General features: G+C 34.2%; 1 long non-coding RNA gene and 1 pseudogene across 1 annotated transcript; both read right to left on the bottom strand.

Annotated features, from left to right (window-relative positions):
* Positions 1–5,451: 5,451 nt before the first annotated feature.
* Positions 5,452–12,773, bottom strand: LOC147475754 (ubiquitin-conjugating enzyme E2 32-like; annotated as a pseudogene).
* Positions 12,774–13,713: 940 nt separating this feature from the next.
* Positions 13,714–14,992, bottom strand: LOC147475753 (uncharacterized). Its single transcript, XR_015209616.1, has 3 exons — positions 14,830–14,992; positions 14,567–14,666; positions 13,714–13,999 (listed from the first exon to the last, which is right to left on the bottom strand). It is a non-coding gene; the product is annotated as an uncharacterized LOC147475753 (long non-coding RNA).
* Between the last annotated feature and the right edge of the window lie 5,126 nt (positions 14,993–20,118).

Raw genomic sequence — 20,118 nt, 5'->3', positions numbered from 1 at the left:
CTTAGTATTCTCCTTCCCATCAATGCCTATTGTCTATCCAAAATCCTAAATTAGAAGGCAACACCATAACCATCTACTTAAGGACCATAACCATCTACTTAAGGACCATTGTGCAATGCTGAGCTGATGAGGCCATCATAGAATATTACCACCTGTCAGTAAATCAATAAGTTTAACACAAACAGAAATATTTCTGCAGCTTCAATAACCTTAAAAATTGCCAAATTCTACCTTTAATTCAACTAATTCTAAGGAAGTTGGAAGTACCTTATTAAAAGGTCATGTGTAAGTAAGTAAGTAAGCAACATAGTCTATTGCCGCTATTTTGCAGATCCATCAATGCTAATTGGACTCATTATTAAATTGACTTCCCTAAAAGTTTCTTGGAAGCATACATTCATAATTGGTTTAACTGAAAAAGTAAAATAGTAGACTTCGATATCTTTCTAGTCATATTCATCCATATTGTTTTAGAAACACATCTACGTCGTGCAACGCATTTTGTATAGCTCTGCTTGGACAAAAAAATTGTGGCAAATTAATCCCACAAAAATTTATTTCGTATACATGAATCGACCAAATATCAACTCCGGTTTTCAGAAAAATACTTAATGGATATCAACCTATTTCATACACAACTACACCTCTCACAATATGTCATACCAAGTAAATGACTTAACAAATGAATTGACAGTAGACCTGGGGCAAATGATAAATTCCCTATGGTGAAGATGATCATCAGTGCACAACACGAAGACTTTGGAAAACCAAGAGGCCTGCGTAAAGTGCATGGAGTGGTCAAGCAGTTCCAGAGTTTGCACCCTTATCTGGAATATACAGGAGACTCAACACCTTTTCCAGCAATTTTAGATCAAATTGATCTATCAGGGAAAATCCAAGGCTGCTTCGCAATTCGGGTACCTGTCAACATGAACTCTTTACTCACATCACATGAGCAAAAAGAAAATACATGAATTTTCATTTTGAAACCATTACAAATTAAAATGTGTAGCAGAACGAAAATAAAAGTTGGGTGATTGCTTAAGCCCTTGTCCTTACACAATTTTCTTGTCTCAATTACCTAAATTAAGACTTCCAAATTCAGCGGTCTCACTACAATATATTTTTTAGTTACTTAGGCACATCCATTCCTCTAAAAGGCTGCTTGAGAACTAAAGTACAGCTAGTAGAAAACCTAAGGTGGGAGAAACAAACCGTTCAATATAGAAATGGGTACAATATTGAATGTTTCTCCATATAGTAATCCTTGCTCCGAAAAAAAAACTGAAAAAATCAACACGTAAAAAAAATATAATATAATAAGTTTGAAACCAAGACATTGAACAGCTTGTCGCTTCCTAAACTACGATTAAGAATGCAAACCTAAGTATAACCTTATAAAGGAGAAAGCAACTGACCATCACTTATAATAGACCCACTCTTTTCTTTTTCTTTTTCTTTTTTTTTAATCAAACAGTTTTTTTTATAAAAAAAAAGGAGAAATTAATAGCTAGACATACTGGTTGCTATACATAAAAATTTCTTTTGGTTTGAAATCTAAATATTCTAACAGTAGCTTACCCAAAAAGCTGCATAGAGTATTCTAATCTAGACATTCTAGTTCGATGAACACATAATGCTACCAACAACTACTTGTAAAGAAAAACAATAAGAACATTCATCTTTCTTCCCAGACACCGACATTTGCAATTTAAACGGAAAAAACAAAAACTCAAATCCTTTTGACTTACTTGCTCTTCATTGGAAGCTAAATCTGGAACCGTCAACATACACTACAAAACGAACCACCAGTAACGACCAAAGCCCTCTCGACCACCAATAACAACAACCAAACTTTATACACGATTGCATGCTTTCAATACATGGAGCCAGTAAACATGAATGGTTATAAATTTGAGACATTGGAAACTCAATGGGGGAGTAACATTAGAGAAACACACCAAGCTTTCATAGGATTAGTGGGTGATACAATAGCAAATAACAAAGGACGTAAACTATTTCCAGTTATACCATAGTCTCAACTCCCTAAAGTTAAAACAGTGGGCAATCCGTTCCAACCCTTTGTTGGTCCAAATAAAGCTCAATCTCCCAGATGAAAATTATTAGGCCATGGGACTCTCTAATCTTTGTTGAGCATACCCTAATAAATCAAACCTTTTTCATTCTAACATTTAAGGCCAAAAGAAACTGCTACAATTTTTACTTTTAACACCCCACTAACGCTTACACGTAACATATCATGTTCACACAATACACAAATTAGCAAACGTAAAAAATAATTTGATGAATTAAGTATCAAAAGAAATTTGATATCATTATGACATAAAATGATCTAATGATACACCATCTGTATCAGTCAATACCCAAGATTTCAAATTCTAACAATACCTGACACAATGCATGTATGCACTCAAGCTTACCTACCATTTGAGGACTGGCATGTACATCAAAATCAAACCTTCGATCATCACTGCCATCAGAACCCGCATTAATCAGGAAAAAAAAAATGAAATTAGGCCTATAACATTGCCACACAAACACCACACATTGCGGTGAAAGTAGTGGAACTTCTCCTTGAAGTCAATGGATTCTTTTGAACCACAAACACATATTACACATGGTTAATATTGAAGAATAAAAAGAAAAAATATTGGGTATACATATACGAACGCACTTACCTTTCTCTGGCATCTCTTCAAACAACAAATATCACGTTTTGATATGCTCTTAAGGACAACCATCAAGATAAGTAATCAAACCAACACCACCAAAAAAAAAATCCCTCCGATTCTACTACAGAGTTGTAGCACATAAGCATAAACCTGTCAATGACAACAGAAACCTTAATAAGATGCATATAATTTTTCCACATTGGAAGAGTATAATCAATTGTTAGTACCCTATGTTAGTTTCATACATGTTTCAGATTAAATCTTGTAATTGATTGTTATATAAACAATAACCATTCGTATTGACATTGTAGAAGATTTCCATATCATCAAATACTAAGTTCTAACATCAAATTGAGTACGTTCTGAGAGATAGCCACAGATTACCAATCTATAGTGAGAAGGAATTGTGTCCCAGGATTCTAAATAGGCGAAAAATATAATAAACATATATAAAAGCTTAGAGTACGTTCTGAGAGATAGCCACAGATTACCAATCTATAGTGAGAAGGATCGGAATTGTGTTCATTGTCAAATAAAATTTAATTATAAAAATAATAATAATAATAAAAGAAAGAAAGATAAAACTTCCAACCACAAAGCCTTAACATCTCTTATCAAATGTTGCAGGCGTGACTATAAATGGAGAAGTACACTGAAGGAAGCGACATGATCAACAAACTCATATTCATTGTTACGATTTTGTGACCAAAGAATCAACTGTAGGTATATTATTACTACGTATGTGTGCTGCGACACCAATTGCTTCAAATTTAATTTTTTATGAAATAGTAATTTATGGTATTGGTATAAATAAATTCTTCTAAAATTTGTAGAGAGAAACGATAGCTACAAATAGAATAAATCAATGAGTTTACCATAGTTCATAGTTTAGAAGGTGGTTAATCAATTTCCTACAAACTAAAGAAAGAGTGTACAAATCTTTTTTTTCGCGAAAACTTCTCAGTTGGAGTAAGGTAACGTAGTTTAATCGATCTGAGATAATAAAAAACAAATATAAGATAAGATAGAGGAGATTGCTTACCAGGCGGCACTATTTATGAAGAATTATCATGGTGTAGGCTTAAGTGAAGAAGACAACAACTTGGATCTTTGAGACATTAGAAATAATATACAGTGGAAGAAACAGTTTGGAGAAGGCGATGTAGCGAATAGTTATTTTTCTAATCGTGAGGCGGCTATTAGAAACAAAAAAAAAAAAAAATTGTTTAAATTCACAATATATGGAGAAGAAGAGGAGCCACAATTGCAAGGCCCGATACTTGATTGAGCTATAGGCATTTGGTAATTTCTTTGTAATAGAAATGATTCACCAACCAATGTAAATTATTTCATGAGGGAAAGGGGGCCCCGGCAAGGGCATTATATCCACTAAACAAGAAGAAATACACTCAATCAAGAAGTCATATAGAGCATTTTTCTACACAACATCATTGCACCAAGCATTTAAGCTAGCAAAAGTTTCAATGTTTAAGTATGCGTGACGATGCAAAGTTTCATAAATCCACAAATAACCATAGCACAAAATAAAGCGGTCAAGTAGGGAAAAAAATCGAAAAAATTACCAAAAGAAAATAATAATAATAAATAATATACATATAGTACTACACTTTGATTCCATCCATCCAATTTCAGCTTACGAGACAATTCAAGAAGGCCGAAAGTGTCTAATCAGTTCTTGACCGACTAAGTTATACATATAAAATATAGAGAAACACCAATCCGATATTCTACTTCGAAGAAAAATCAACTTAGCCATGAGAAATACACAATTGGAAAGAATGAGAAGATTAAAGAGAAATACTAACTTAAAAAACACTCAATTAGAAGAGATGGAAACTATGAAGCAATAGCCCATCCAACGAAAACCGTGCAACCGCAAGTTGAGTTATACAAAACAAACGAATCAGTGATCGCACAATTTCAAGTAAACAGTTTTAATTGAATCAGTGGTTGCATGAATCAGTTATGTGAGACCCAAATTTCAACCAATAAAAGGCCAATAGTTCAATTGAATCAAAACATAAACCATTTAAAATTTGGGAATAAAGAACAACCGAAGCAAAAGAAGAAAAGAGGACAGAAACTTTACCTTGTAAATGCATCAATTGGCTTTGGTGAAGAAGACAACGACATTGGTAATAGATGGGAGAGAGATCTGTAGAAGTTTGGTGAATTGGAGAAGAGAGAATAACTTCTAATTATGTTGAGAATTGAGCGAATGTAAAGAGTTTTGTCGAAGAAGGTAAACACGTATAGAGATAGAAAGTTAAGAACTCGAAGGGTTGATTGGAATCAAGAAAGGGCATGCTTACTCATTAATTCTTTTTCTAATTTTACACGTGTCTTAGGTTTTGACCGTCGATTTATACCCACTGAAATGTGACTCCCAGCCGTGAGTCAGAGATGAAACATATCAATGATGCCTCTTGATGGAATCCGTGTTTGAAGGGTTTGAGAAAGTAGGACATCCATAGAACATAGCCAAAGATAAATTGTGTAACAATACCATATGATTCCATCCTTTCACATTGATTAGCAACAATTTCATGATCAAGAGAAGGAAAAAACTTGAAAACGAATAGCAATTCAAAAGGGAAAAAAAATAAAAAATCAACATCAAAAGATTTTTTTGAGTGTCGAGCATGAATAAGCTTCAAACACCATCAACAAAAAAATGAGAATATTTTTTGTGAAAAAATGTCAATAATAGTGTCATCAGTTCAGATCTTAAATTGCGTTAATTAAAAAAGAGAGATAGCAAGAGGAAAGAGATCGACTTACAAACATTGGGATACTCAGAAAGTCTTCTGCATAATTGTTTTCATCTTGTGCTTGCTAATGACTTTTCTAGCTTGTTCCACTCTACTTGTTCCTTCAAATCCTAAAATAAAAAAATTTACTCGTTAAACGACTAACAAAAAAAAAAAGGTTTCTTAAAGGAGGTTTGGGAACACTATAGAAAGCACTGATGTAGGAGGTTTGGGAACACTATAGAAAGCACTGATGTGCTTATGAACCTGCACAGATATGTATGCATCTAATTACTTTAGTAATACAACGGGTTTAAATTAGGCAATGTCTGTTGCTTCATGTTGAAAATAATGCCTCACATGGTTAGCTACCATATGTTTCACTATATGTACAAAAGATTTCCAGTTCAAATGATCGATGAAAATGGCTAAAAAGTGAACAATGTGACAGTCCTTATAATTACAAACACCATTCATACCCTTTAAGATGATAGAGTGGGAACTAAAACACCCTTTGAGTTGTTTGGGGAATGAGAGAGCATCCCAACCATTGGTGGGATGAAATCTCAACCACAACCTATAAAGAAGCTAGGCACATGAATTAGTTATCCAATAAACTATAGTAGTTAGTTGTACCTGTTTTTACATGAAACTCCTTCGTCTGCTATATTTTGTGTGCAAACTTCCTCTGTTCAATTGGCGTTCCTCTGTTCAATGCAAATTTACCACGTGTTTAGTTTTGGCAATGCAAATTGATTTAGCACACCTATCTTCATAACAAAAAGCTCCAGGCAAAGAATAGCGGTTTGCATTCATCGGAGATATTGGTAATAAGTAGAAACTATACAATAAGCATAGAACGAACCAAATCGGCTTGCAAACTTCTGTGCAGATTGCTCCAATCCACTGAAGTATATTATCACATGATTTATAATGTATTGATCCAAACAAATAAAAGATATTACAACGCAAATATCGAACTACATATGCAAACATTGATATAGAGAAATACCATTCCGACAATCTGATTTTCAAAGAAAAATTAACTTAGCCATAAGAAATACACAATTGGAAAAAATAAGAAGATTAAAGAGAAGTACTCCATTAGAAGAAATGAAAACTATGAAGCCAATATCAATCACAATGAAAACCGGCAAGAACCCAAAAAACCTCAAAAGTTGAGTTACAAAACCAAATAAATCGACAAGAACACGCACACTTTGAACTAAATAGTTTCTTTCGTAGTTTTGTGAGACCCAAATTTCAGCCAATAAAAGGCCAATAGTTTAATTGAATCAAAACATAAACCATTTGAAACTTGGGAGAAAAGAACAATCAAAGCAAAAGAAGAAACGCTGATAGAAACTTTACCTTGTATATGGCATGCATTGGCTTTGGGTGAAGAAAACAACACATTGATCTTTCTAATAGAATCATAGCTTGAGAGAGATCGAAAGTAGTTTGGACTTTGGAGAACTGGAGAAGGCAAACAGAGAGAATGACTATTCGGTTCAATTTCTAGCCGTGTCTAATTAATTGCAAGCAAGGAGGTCTTAATGGCGAGAGTGAGAACCAAGGGGTTTGCACTACAAAGGGTTCTCACAATTAAGACTTTTAATTATTAGTAGGCCACATGGCAAAACGGTGGCCCTCGATTTATAACCCCCGAGAACGAATCCCAGCCGCGAGTCAGGAAACCGAGCTGTTTTTTAAGTTGATGCAAGTGGAGACGGGGAAGTTATACCAAATTATACAACTATGCAAAATAGGAATATAGTTGCTAACAAACCAAGAAGATATCAGAAGCAAGAAGTACTTGGTGCTCAAATTGTGAAAGAATTGAATTATATTGCAACATAATACTCACCCAAATCTTGTTTGCCTCCCTCACTAACTTCATTCCCTCTTCATTATACCCATTCGATTGTACAGGTGAATTAAGCACCTCAAAGCTAAGTTGGAACAAAAAAAAAGGTATCAACACGACCTCGACATACACTGGCATATAAGAATGCAAATAAAACCATCGAGTAACTAAGACAAACCTCGAGGGCCTTATGTTGCGTAACATAAAACATTGTATTGTTAGGGTTCTGCTTAAAAGGTTCCATCAAAAATAAAACAGCAAGAGATTGATCAAGGAGAATCAGTAAGGAGCTACTCCTTTGGAGAAAAGCACCAATTTACCAAGGCCTATAAACACAAAGTTCAAGTTCATGTGTACGGGGTCGAGGGGGACAAACTGTGCAACTTCCATACCATGATCGTCTTGAAATTCACATTCCTAGGGGGTTGGGGGTGTAGCTTGGTGCAACTCTTCTAAAAGTATAGCTCCTTGGCATTCCACAACTGTGCAATATCATGAAATTATAGTTAAAGAAAACCTCATGAAACTTCACTATTCTTTCATCTAATGCATCAGCTTCATAGAATGCTTGAAATTTGCTAATTACCATGCGGGCTACCTGTCATTAAAAAAAAGAAGAAAAAAAAAGGGAAATTTAAACAATTCAATCATATGGCAATTGAGAAAAATAAGTACGAAGATATAAACAATTGTCTGGGAATTGAAAATAAAAAGAAATACCACAATTGATGAAGCCCTTCTAGATAAATCAGAAATTGACCTGCAAAAGCCACCGTTGTATCATGCGCCTTTTTTTTTTCCTTCATTGAGAACTTCGAGCTTTGGAGAACGAAGGGTTTTTGTGAGCTTTGGAGAATGAAGGGTTCTTTTGTTCATTTTCATGATTAAAGCTTTGGAGAACTTAACCTAGGGGTTCCTTAATTTCACAATTAAGCTCTTTAATTAATTCCTAATCCACACATTTTATGTAACAAAGAGTGGCCTAAATTCCTATTTGATGCAACAATATAAGCAAAGAATTAGGGAAATAATCATGAAAAGTTTAGGGGAAACAATGTAAGTAGAAAAATAAAAGAAATGCATTGAAGTGAAGGAACTTAATAAATTAGGTGGTCAAGGGCTCTTACCTTTGAACTGTGGCTGGTTGGATGAAGTGCAAGAGATTCCAAGCGGTGCGACACATGCCTGATGATCTGCTCAACCACAAATGAACTATATGCCGGGTCTTCTTGCAACTGTGAGCCTTATCGCAGCCCATGTGAACAGCTGATCATCTGACTGTTTTGAAACTCTGGCCTTTGGCCTTTACGGCTGTTCACCATGCTCTGCTGCTGGGACACGTCTTGATACATTCATTGTACGAAAATTGACACTCAGAGGACCTGCATTGGCATGGACCTCTCGAACATCAATCCTGTCTTTAGCTTCAGGGTTTGGCTGCTCGTCAGGAGAGGCTATGTTATCACCATCCAGAGGAGCAACAGGTACTTCACCTTCTACATTGGTTGGGTGTTCATCAGATGACTCTTGTGCAGCAAGTTGAGGAACTGGGGGCACTTTTCTCAGCATATATTGGTGAATCTGCAAGCAGTCTAGTAAGTTCAAAGCATACAGGTCACAACTTATAAAAGATGTTTATGGGGGATTCAAGTATAGAATTTAAACATACCTCATCAATTAGTCTTTGGCATTCAGACGTTCCAAATTATGGCGCTGCCCCACACGATTTAATTGCCAAACAACGCCTTTCTTCTTTCTTGTAATCCAGTGAGCCCAAGGCACCATTTGGATTTGTGGGCATGAATGCAATCAATGCAACTAAAGTTGTTTGAACTGCCATTAAAAGTGGTGGATCAGGATATGAAAAGCATGTCAAACTTTGGCAAGACAGTAACATACTCATTCAATTGGAAATCTTTATCCAACTCAAACATCCTTGTATTTCACAAATTGCAAGGAACCACCACAAAACAACGTCTTTACATAATGGTTCCTTTAGAAAACAACCACATACCAACTTCTTTACATACTGGTTCCCTTAGAAATTGAATACCGTTAAGCTCAGCTCTAGCGTGTACCACTTTCGATTCCTTTGCTAAACAAACATTATTATAGCATCGGTTTGAAAAATGTATACTGTCGAAAGGTCAAACAATCAACTTTTGCTACAAAATATATGAAAAACTTTGGTCGATCTAATTCTAATTCTTGGTATTTAAAATTCTATGACCCACATATTTTTTAGTTCAAAGCAACTGAATTTGAAGCTTGTGTGAGCCTTTGGAAGATAATTCTTGCACCACCCTTCTCAGATTACATGCAAAACCAAAAGAGAAATATGCCTTAGGAAAACGCTATTTATATTTAAGGCTTCAAATACATAAATATGCACACACGCAAAATAATGAGATCAAATAAAAGGAATGAAGAGATAAAGTAATTAAAATCTACTCTTGGCATAAACAATTGGATAAGTACAGGCATGTATACGTGTAAATTATTGGTGTACATAACATAGACACTTTAGTAGTTGTTTCACAGTCTAAACCCTATTTTGTACCTTTCATATCGGCCTCAAATTATCTATTTTTCCTCTTGGTAGCATGAAGTTGAAATGAAAGAATGATTGCAAACATCAGGCAACCACATACCAGGCTTAAGAGTTCATTACAAAGAGATAAATAACCATGACACCGTGATGTGCTGGTTAGCATCCTAACCTGGCACTTCAATTGTATTCTCTTCCGGGGTGTACCTAAAGAAAGCTTGTTGTTGCATGATCATAAACCATTTTGTTCATGCTCTTTTCATCTCTATATATAAGCTCCATGTCCATGCTGACTGCTACATTCTTATCAATTGTCTTGAAGTGCTAAGCAACTTATCAATAGTAGCTTATTCACTGAATATAAGTATGGCTGCAAGTTAAATCACATACAAAAAGAAGAGAGCCATGAATTAGGATGTTTTGCAATATTAATAGAACATCCACCTACAACAAAAACAAAAATTAAAAATGCAACAAACAGAGTACCTCAACAATTTCAGAAAAGATAACATAAAAAAACTTTGTAATTGTTAAGATGAACATGGCAAAGAACGATATTAGGATATTCAACCAAGCAAGAGTAGTATTGAAAGGCAAATCCTTCATTTATGCAAGTAAGTTTTGAGTGAATATTGTGTGAGCACAATAGGTTAAAAAAGCATCCAACTAAAATACACTATTCCGCTAATTGCACACAAAGATTTGACCATTTTCCTTAAATGAGTTGGACCTGAAGATCGCCCATTCAGCAATTTAGTACTTTAGTACATTATAATTAAAGGATGTATATCAAATGTCAATACCTTGTAGACATATAGAAAGGAAATACAAACCAATAGATTGTCTAAGATAATAAGCCAAAAAGAAAATTATCCATGCAAACAATATAAAAGAAATGCATAAGTTACCTACTTAAACTGAAATTCTAAGTTCACAAAGACGTCAAGAATCACAGTACCTTGGTACCCATTCACTGGAAATGAAATATTGTTCTTCCATGGCCGGGAATCTAAAATTTGTTCCTAATAGTATCATTGAGATAGAACACTGTAGCGACTTGCCGTAAATTGGTGAGATTAGTATTGCACCATCACCTACTTGTCTTCATTTTGTGACGGTCATGTCGATTTCAGTTGATTTCAGCCGTGTCATAGACCACCATCATTGGTCATAGTTACAACTACACTACATGAAGTATTTTTTGGGCTTTATATTTCCAACTATGTATAGGTCTGAAACACTGAATTTAGACTCCAAAAGCAACTAATAACTCAGTACATTACGTACCTATCAAAAATAATATTCTTTACTTTATATCGACTTAAGTAAAACTGTTTTCCGTTCAACAAAAAAAATTGAAAATGTAAGGGCAATGACCAAGGGATGAGACTATCTAATCATTAGCTATTGAAACAACTTGTGATATCCAAATACACCATTGTAGACTTGAAATGAGTTTTAAATTACATGAAAAAAAAAAAAGAGTATACACGCTTTTATGGAATATAATCCTGCACAAACAATTAACCAAGCCTGCCTATTGCTTTGTAATCCATTTTACTACGTATTTTTTTGTGAGAAATATGCATTATAAGGCATGCCTCAGATAACCACAGGGTTGACGAACAACACTGAGAGTTTCAAAGAGAGACAACCAAAGTTACTGCACAGTGTGAAGTCCACTGCTGGCAATGTCAATGAGCAAAGTAAGGAGATGAGTGAAACAACCACGCTCAAATTATAGAAATTGTTTAGCTTCCTTGGCAAAACCGAAATCCACTTGAGCGGGGGTAGATGGAGGGGCAGAAAGTGGGAGATGGAAAACGAAGAGTTTAGACTGGTTAAATTGGTGGGAAATTCGGCGGGCATTTTAATAGCTGACATTTTTAATTCTAAATGGTCGAGGTGTCTATCCAGGTGTCTTAAGTCTTGACCCTCAATTTATAGAGATTTAAACAACAAAGATTTGAATCCCACCCCTCTCAGAAATTTATAGTAATTTGAGTTCATTCTGCTTTTTTTGGGTATGTTATCAGTACTACATCACCTTAAAGAATACCATTGAAACCTTTTAACAAATAAATTGCAATGGTTTAGATTAGATGAATATCCTAAGGTCAGAATGAAATTCTAATTCCTATGCATTCATAAATAAAAGTTGGCATTCCCACTCTTCCATCTCAATACCATGAAATACTTAACCGGTGGATTAAGTTAAAGACAAATCTATATCCAGAAAAATAGATTAAGGATTGAATACCAACACACATCAGGATCCTCAGCCATCTATGTGCAAATCTGCTCTAGCATCCTTGGCCAATGCATTTATGTTGCATACCGTTGTACCCTGGTGATTGTACATTCAAAATAGGAAAATGTATATTAGATTGGGATAAAGAGTTCTAAACCTGTAGCAAGTAGCAACAAACTCAGAAGCTAATACAAAGCTAATAAACATATACGACCAGTTGCCTCTGTAAAACTATGTGACACATTGGTGATATCGAATACAATTGTTCCTAGAACTTGTTCCTAGAAGTTTCTTACATGTGGTTCTTCTGATTTTAAGTGTCGTCGATGCAAATAAGGAAAAATGAAAAAGTGAGAACAATAGCATACACAGAACGATAACAGAAAAGACAAACAGAAAATTATCAATTACACCATGTTCGTAAAACTTCACATCTAAAAGGAAGAACCTAAAACTTAAAACTTAATGGCAAGAGAGTCAACTATTAACAGTCTCTCCAATTTAATCTTTATAAAATGATGGAAAACAATTAAATGCACATTGTATGAAGCTTACCGCTCCATGATGGCTGCCAATGCTCAGGATGATAATTTGATATGCTAAGATAGATCTTGGTTTGTGTCTCAAAACGTCCATTTGGCAAAAAAAAAAAAAAAAAAAAAAAAAATCATAATAAAAAAAATAAGCACACAATATATATAATAGATCAAAAAAGTACTGATCAGAAGATATGTTTTCCATCTCTTGGAGAGAGAGGAGGAAAGATGGGAGACCAAAGGATTTTGGAAAGAAAAATGCTAGAGCGAATGAAAGTATAACAACACGATGTGAGGAAGAAGAAGAGGTAAGAGGCGAAGGTTTTTTTTTCTGTTTAATCTCATAATTAAAACTCCTAATGCCCGTGTCTTCGACACGGATTTCATAAAGTTATTGTGTCATTTTATTATAATTTGCATTAACACTTAAAATAACATGCCTAAATCAATTAAAATTATATAGCAAGAACAACATAAATAGTGCAAAAAGCAAAGCTACATCCCCATGCCCCATAACTACTACTTGAGCACCACACGGAAGAGAGGCAATGAAAATCATAGAAAGATCACTAATAGCAATGCCTATCAGGCTTGTTACCCACAAAAAAGACAGATCTCGAAATTCACTTCGGCACGGATTGTACTTGAAATATCTTTATATAATTTACATCTATGTTTTAAAAAGAGAGGAAAGGATAGCACTTAAATGGTTTTGAAGCATTAGATAAGTTCATCCAACAAATTAAAATATACAATAGATAAGGAAGTCAATCCTCGATTGTTTTGCTTTTACGTGGTCTTTATGTGGTCTTTATGTAGAAATTCAAAAGGTATGTTTCCCAAAGTTTTTTTTCTATAACGCAATAGTAAGATAAATATTCTAAGCCAATTAACCTAATATATATATATATATATATATATATATATATATATATATATATATATATATCCCAATATATATATATATTTTCCTTTTGTTCTTTGGGTATACTATAATTATATTAATATCAAAAAGGACGCATAAAAATTGTTAGGGAGGGTGGTAACAACAATCTACTCCACTCCCTGAATTATCTACAGTCCAAGGAGTCATTTTGGAGAACTATGTCGTTGTTGCATTTGCCGATACCCTGGCTTCTGCATACTGAAGTCAACATAACTTTTGCATAGTTCTTGCTGCCTTAAGCCATATGAATTCCTGCAAGGGCGCAAGGCAGTTGTCCCTTGCATTGTTTGTCTCTTAAAACTGGCCTCACACCAACCTGGAGCACTCCTCCATCTCAACTAAATTCAGTTGTTCTTCCTTGAAGGTGTATCCATCTGCATTCTCTAGCTAGAGTAAATTGCCAAGGATAACAACAAAATGTGGGAAAATCACTTCAATCAGTTCTCACTTTTGAACTCAAGATTTTATTCCAAAAGAACATGGAGCAGGTGCGAAAATAAACTGCAAAGCAAAATCTCTAAAAAAGAAGAAGTTGCAATTGCAAGTAAGAATAAGGATTGTGTGGGAAACTACCATCCTCTTTCTAGCACTTGATTCCACAGTTTATTCCCCTTTCAAGAAACAAACAGATTTTTCAGGAATTTTATTTAAAAGTTCTCTTCCATGTCTTGCTTTTTTAACCATTAAATAACCATTTTTGTTTTGCCACTAAACCTACTTGCCTTTTGTTTAAGTTAAAAGTGCATACACAGTTATAAAGTTAAATCAAGTATCCTCCAACATAACCAATATAGTAAAGAGGAAGTGAATGTGAGGATACCACACACTTTTAATTGTAATGATCCTAGAAGAGGGTGGAAATATAAAAGAAAACCAATTCATAAAGCATTGCTCAGTACTAATTCCCTATCCTATATTCATAAAATAAAGCATTTCCACCAAACCCAAACTCACCTAAAGTAGACTTGTCAGAACCAATTATTTCACATTCCAACAATGTTTCCTCTTCTCATCTCCCTCTAAGCATTTTGTTTGACAAAATCTACAAATCTAACTACAAAATAACCAACCTCAAACTGTCGTTTACAATGTCATAGCAGAAGGAACTTAAAAGCTATAAAACGTGCACTAACAGAAATATTACAATTGTTAGTTAGGCATAGTTTAATACGATTTTTAATTTTTGAAAAACAAATACTATAAATCATTTCCATTACCTTAGTATCTAGCAATCAAAAGTCTTTGCTAATGATCTCATTCTTTTTCTTCAAGTTAATTGCTTCCACATTATCCTTGTAATACGAACCCTTACTTTCTAGTGGTCTTTTCCTGAGCAAAGTTTAGAAGGGTCTTGGTAATCATACATTGCCATTTCAAATTGTACCTGTAAGATATTAAAAAATATTGATAAAAAGACTTAATAAAAGAAGGTGTTGCTGTTGATTAAATTATGCAAATGCTAAGCATAAATGGCTAACACAGGAGCAGCTAATTTTTTCTATATTTAGAATGCTTCATGTGAGTTACATGACATATGAAAACCTAAGACCTGCGGAACGATTCCATGTTCTCCAAGAACGGCATGGAGGTCTGCTCATACATTTGGTTGCACTGAGTTAGATCTTCTAGTTTCAGTTGAGGCACTCAATCTCCAAACACTTGAATGATAGTCCATCTATCCCACAAAATGTACGTGTTAGGCAATCTGAATAAGCATTGTGCATTTATTTAGAGTGCCAATACAAAATTTCCATAATCCATGGTAGAACTCAAAGTGTAGCAAAGAGCAAGAGGCACACCTCGGTTTCATGAAAGAAACACAATTAAGCATATATGAAACATACATTTTAAGCTAAAAGTACTATGTCCATAAGTAAGCAACCAAGATTTAATAGAAAAAATGACCCTATAAAAGAAAACAAAGAAGAAATTGTAAAAATTGCATCAAACTAACAGATAAGAAAATGCCATAATATACCTGAATTATTTACTTGAAAAGAGCACTAATCGAAAAGAAAGGGTATCATGAAGGTTGTGTCAATTAGGCAAGTTATTGCCATATATATAAAAGTATGCATAAGTCGGTCACTGTGGAAACCATTAGGTGTGGCGAAGATGAATTCCATGCTATTTATAATCTATGAGTAGCGATGAAACATAATGGACGGAGCAACTAAACATCTATTATTACCTTACTGCAGACACCAAAACCACCTTGGTTTAAAGAGGTGGATATGCTCTTTTCTTAGATAAATTATGTTCTTAACTAAAAGATAGCACTGCATATAAAGCACTCAGATATCTAACCGTAGAATTGGTTTGCTGAAAATCAAAAAATAAAGTTCAGACACGCTCTTATTCTCAACATTTGTTCAGATTTCTGATACCTATCTAGGGGTAGTACGCTATGGACATAAAAAACTTAGATATTTAGCAATGATATTAATAGCATGATACTTGATTTTGAAGACTAAAGTTCAGCCATTCTACCCATCTGTTGATCTTAGTAAAAGGACATGCGTTAATGATTTCAAGAGCATTAAACGCCTTCCATGATACCAAAACAAATGGAAAAGTTTACACATCAGATGAAGTTGCACATCCAATTGAATCTCAGTTGGATAAGTGTTCTCTAAACAAAGACAAAGAAATTGTTAAAATAGAAACTGAATGAGAGGAGGGAAAAAGTACGTGAATATTGCTTTTCTATTTGTAGTTTGATATCTCCCAAACTATATAATTAAGAATGACAAATATTGTAACGCATGACATGGTAGAGGCAATATGATAAAAATGAAAGATAAGATGGGACTGCTTTTATAGTCGATAACATTGGGTATCTAAATCTATGTAGACCTACAACAGAGTATTTAGACATGATATATGCATTATTTTGCTTAGTGGAGTAAAAAATAACATACCAATAATATAAAGGTGGAGTAAATATATACCTTGGCTAATCCGCATAACTTGTATGGCGTACAACACATCTTATTTTCATCTTATTGACTTTTGATTTTTGGGTAGGGTGTCAACTTGTGCTGTGGTAAGCCTACCTTGAATGTAAAGAGTAGTTTCAGGACCAAAACTTAGTAAATTTGAATAATAGCGAATTGTGGCTGGACATTATATAATAGCCAAGTTCATCAAGTGACTTGATTCCCTCAATCATGGCTGAAAAATGAGTTGAATGGTGAAAATAATTAATGAAGGATGTCTACGAAGGTTGATGCCATTAACTATTAACCATGATCAAGACTTCATAACTTCCCAATGTAAACAATAACAAAGACCGTATCATGAGTTCCCTCGACTCGACCTTTTCCTATCTATTATTGCTATCTTCAAAAGAACAAAAAAGAAAAAGCAAATAAAACATACTATGTTGGATTTAAGGGCAAACATGAGCTGCCATTATCCATATGGAACAGTTATTTAGAATTTAATAGTGTAACCAATGGCTTTGCCGATCAAATTTATCTCAAGGACCCAAAAAAAAAAAAAAATAGCATGAATGTAACAAATTGAGACAATTTAGAGATTAAATGCTAACTTCAATGGTTTGACCTAAATTCAAACCCCACATTCTATCCTAAAACAGATATAAAAAACAACTAAAAATTATAGAAAGAAGATGAGAAGGAAAAAAAAATTGTATTACCTCGATCTTGAATTACAGAGGCAATACTTAATTAGTCATTATATCAATAACTTTTTTACGCATACTAATTTGGATCCTTAGAATATATATATATATATATATATATACACACACACACGTCACCTTTAATGGATTTCAATATATCAAATGCTAATTGATACCCAATATTTCAGATATATTCAATATAAATAGGTAAATTAATTATTATATATGTTATCATTTTTGTATATAAATATGTTTTTTCATGCTTTTGATTGCACTTACTATAAATCTAAAGATGGAAAGAATACAACATCAATTAATTGATCACCATATTCAGATTTGATTTTCGAATTTTACTATTGTTATTTCCATGTATGAGGTCTAGCTAGAGTAATGGTCTCTAATCAAATATTCTGTTCAATGCATTTAGTTCATCATGAATAAAACCAATTGTTCTTTTGTAAGTACCAAAAGGACAAAAGGTTCAAGTATAATCAATAACCAAACCGGGTCACCTGAAGTTGACCAAGTGTCCCATGCAAACTCTACGTTGGGAGGGCATGAACCTAATGAAAAGTCCAAAGCAGCTCACTTTCCTACAGAAAAAGTACTTCGCTCAATACACTTGTACTTGTAGTATTAGTATGGATCACAAATTGGTAATAGTAACAACACAACATAAATATGATGGACTTACAATTAATCTTAGCTTTAGATGTTTTATGCGTTTAAGCACCAACCAAGGAAGGTCATCAATCAAACTAAATAAGCATTATTTAAGAAACAACCATAGTGATTCCAATTTCTCTTTTTAGTTTCTTCCCTACAACAGGAAAAAGTCTTGCATATCCAAATTCTAAAGCACAAAAACAGATAGCTTCTGAGCAAATGTTCGACACAATTGAATGCTTCATTAATCTGTTATTTGAAGTAATAAGTATTAAGAACCAGCTTGGTCCATTGATATAAAATATCAATATTACAATGCCAATGCTCCATCCGCGTGCTACTCAAGGTCTTGCACCTTGAGAAATTCACACTTCTTTCAAAATGAGATCCTAAGTGGTTCTGTTAGCCCTCTAGAGTACACTTGTTTCTGAGCTCATATTCTATTTCTGTGTACTTACATTTTCCTTACTAGTAAAACTGAATGTTTCTGAAAAAGCATAAGCAATCAATTGATCGAAATTCAGATTACCATGAAAGTGTGTGAGTGCGGGTGTGTAGAGCGGGCAAGCAAGCGAGAGAAAGAAAGATGTATAAGAGTCTCACCTCAACTATAGAAGAAAACTTTTAACCTCTAAAGTTGGGTTTTATGGCGAAGTAATGCGCTTTTCGACAGCAACACAACACCTTCTTTCGTCTTCAAACCAACTACACAAAAGACACATAAAAATCAAAGTTTGACACAACAATGAAAATAAAGTGTGTTACCTTGATTGCACTCCATCCATTGATCAGTAAAATGTAAGAATTCTTTTAACCTTTTTTCAATCTTTTGAATGTTAGTAATAATAAACAAAATCGAAGTGGAAGAAGATGGGTGTAAAACCCAGAGAGGAGTGGAAGTAGCGGTGGGGAAAAAAAATAGACTCTTGTTATTTGGAATAAGAAGATATATGATTTAATACCTGTAAAATTAGATCAAACCCAAAGCTGGATAGATAAGAAATTTTCACGCTAATTGCTTGCTTCTTCACTGAGGGGTGGGGGAGACCGAGAGAGAACGAATGGGTCTTCACAATTATGACTCCCAAACTGAGAGGTTGAGGGACAGAGAACACAAGAGGTTTTCACCATTAAGTCCTAATTAACTTTTTAATTTCCGAAAGGTCTTCAGTTTTCCCGATTAATATGCCAATCCAACCCACGCCGTCCCAACCATTGATTTATCCACCCTTAGATTGAATCCCAACCATGAAGTCAGAAACAAATGAAAAAGAAATTCTACAATATCTTAAAGTACCTTCATTTTGTACCCATTTTCGAGGACTTTTAAGTCGTTTCTAAATCTTCTTCTAGTTGCAATGGAGTTGGTGGAAGCTCTAGATATATCCTTGAGAACTTTGTATCGTAGCTCTGGAAAAATAATACAACAATAGGAAGAAACATATGACTGCATAGTATTAATACCGAAAGTTATGCTATAATACTTTTAGGAAATGCTGCCCACAAAAGATATAAAAACCATACCTGGATACCTAGATGTAGTAAATATGGGAAGTTTGAGTTGACTTTTCCTGACCTGATGATTAAGTAAATGGTTAATACATGTAATTTTGCATAGCTGAGAAGATATTTAAGGTTAAATCTGAACTGACATAGACAACACATCTCACGTTGCTTAGGTAGTGCAATGATAGTTCAAGAACGTTGTCCGAAACTTTTTAATCAACAGATTAGCATGGTCTTGCTCATTCTCAGTGAGGCATTGGTACAAAAGCTCATTCATAAATATAGGAAGAAACAACAAAATGCAAGTTAACACTCCAGAAGTGAGCAATCTGGAAGCAAAAAATATATTCAGGTTAGTTTTCTAGCAAACGAATCGAGACTAAACAATCCATAAGTGACGCCTACTGAAGCATTCCATTTCATTTCATTTCATTAGGCTTTGGACCCCATTCCATATTTGTTGGTTAGGCAATCATGATTTGTTGAGCTGCCATTCTCCAGTTGCAGCTGGAGATGCATATACCATTGTTGGCTGGATGATTTCAAAATATTAATCTATACATTTCAAAATTATAGGATCTGTGAGGCGCTTAACTTAGTCATGCTAATTGTGTGTTTTAATAGTGTCCGTGCACATATCTCAACCCTGACTATATTCGAGACTTCAGTCTTTGAATTTGTATAGAAC

The sequence above is a fragment of the Coptis chinensis genome, chromosome 9, assembly GCF_015680905.1.
Source record: "Coptis chinensis isolate HL-2020 chromosome 9, ASM1568090v1, whole genome shotgun sequence".
In the NCBI taxonomy this organism is placed as follows: domain Eukaryota; kingdom Viridiplantae; phylum Streptophyta; class Magnoliopsida; order Ranunculales; family Ranunculaceae; genus Coptis; species Coptis chinensis.
The sequence above is the reverse complement of the archived record's forward strand: the minus strand, read 5'-3'. Positions and strand labels throughout refer to the sequence as shown.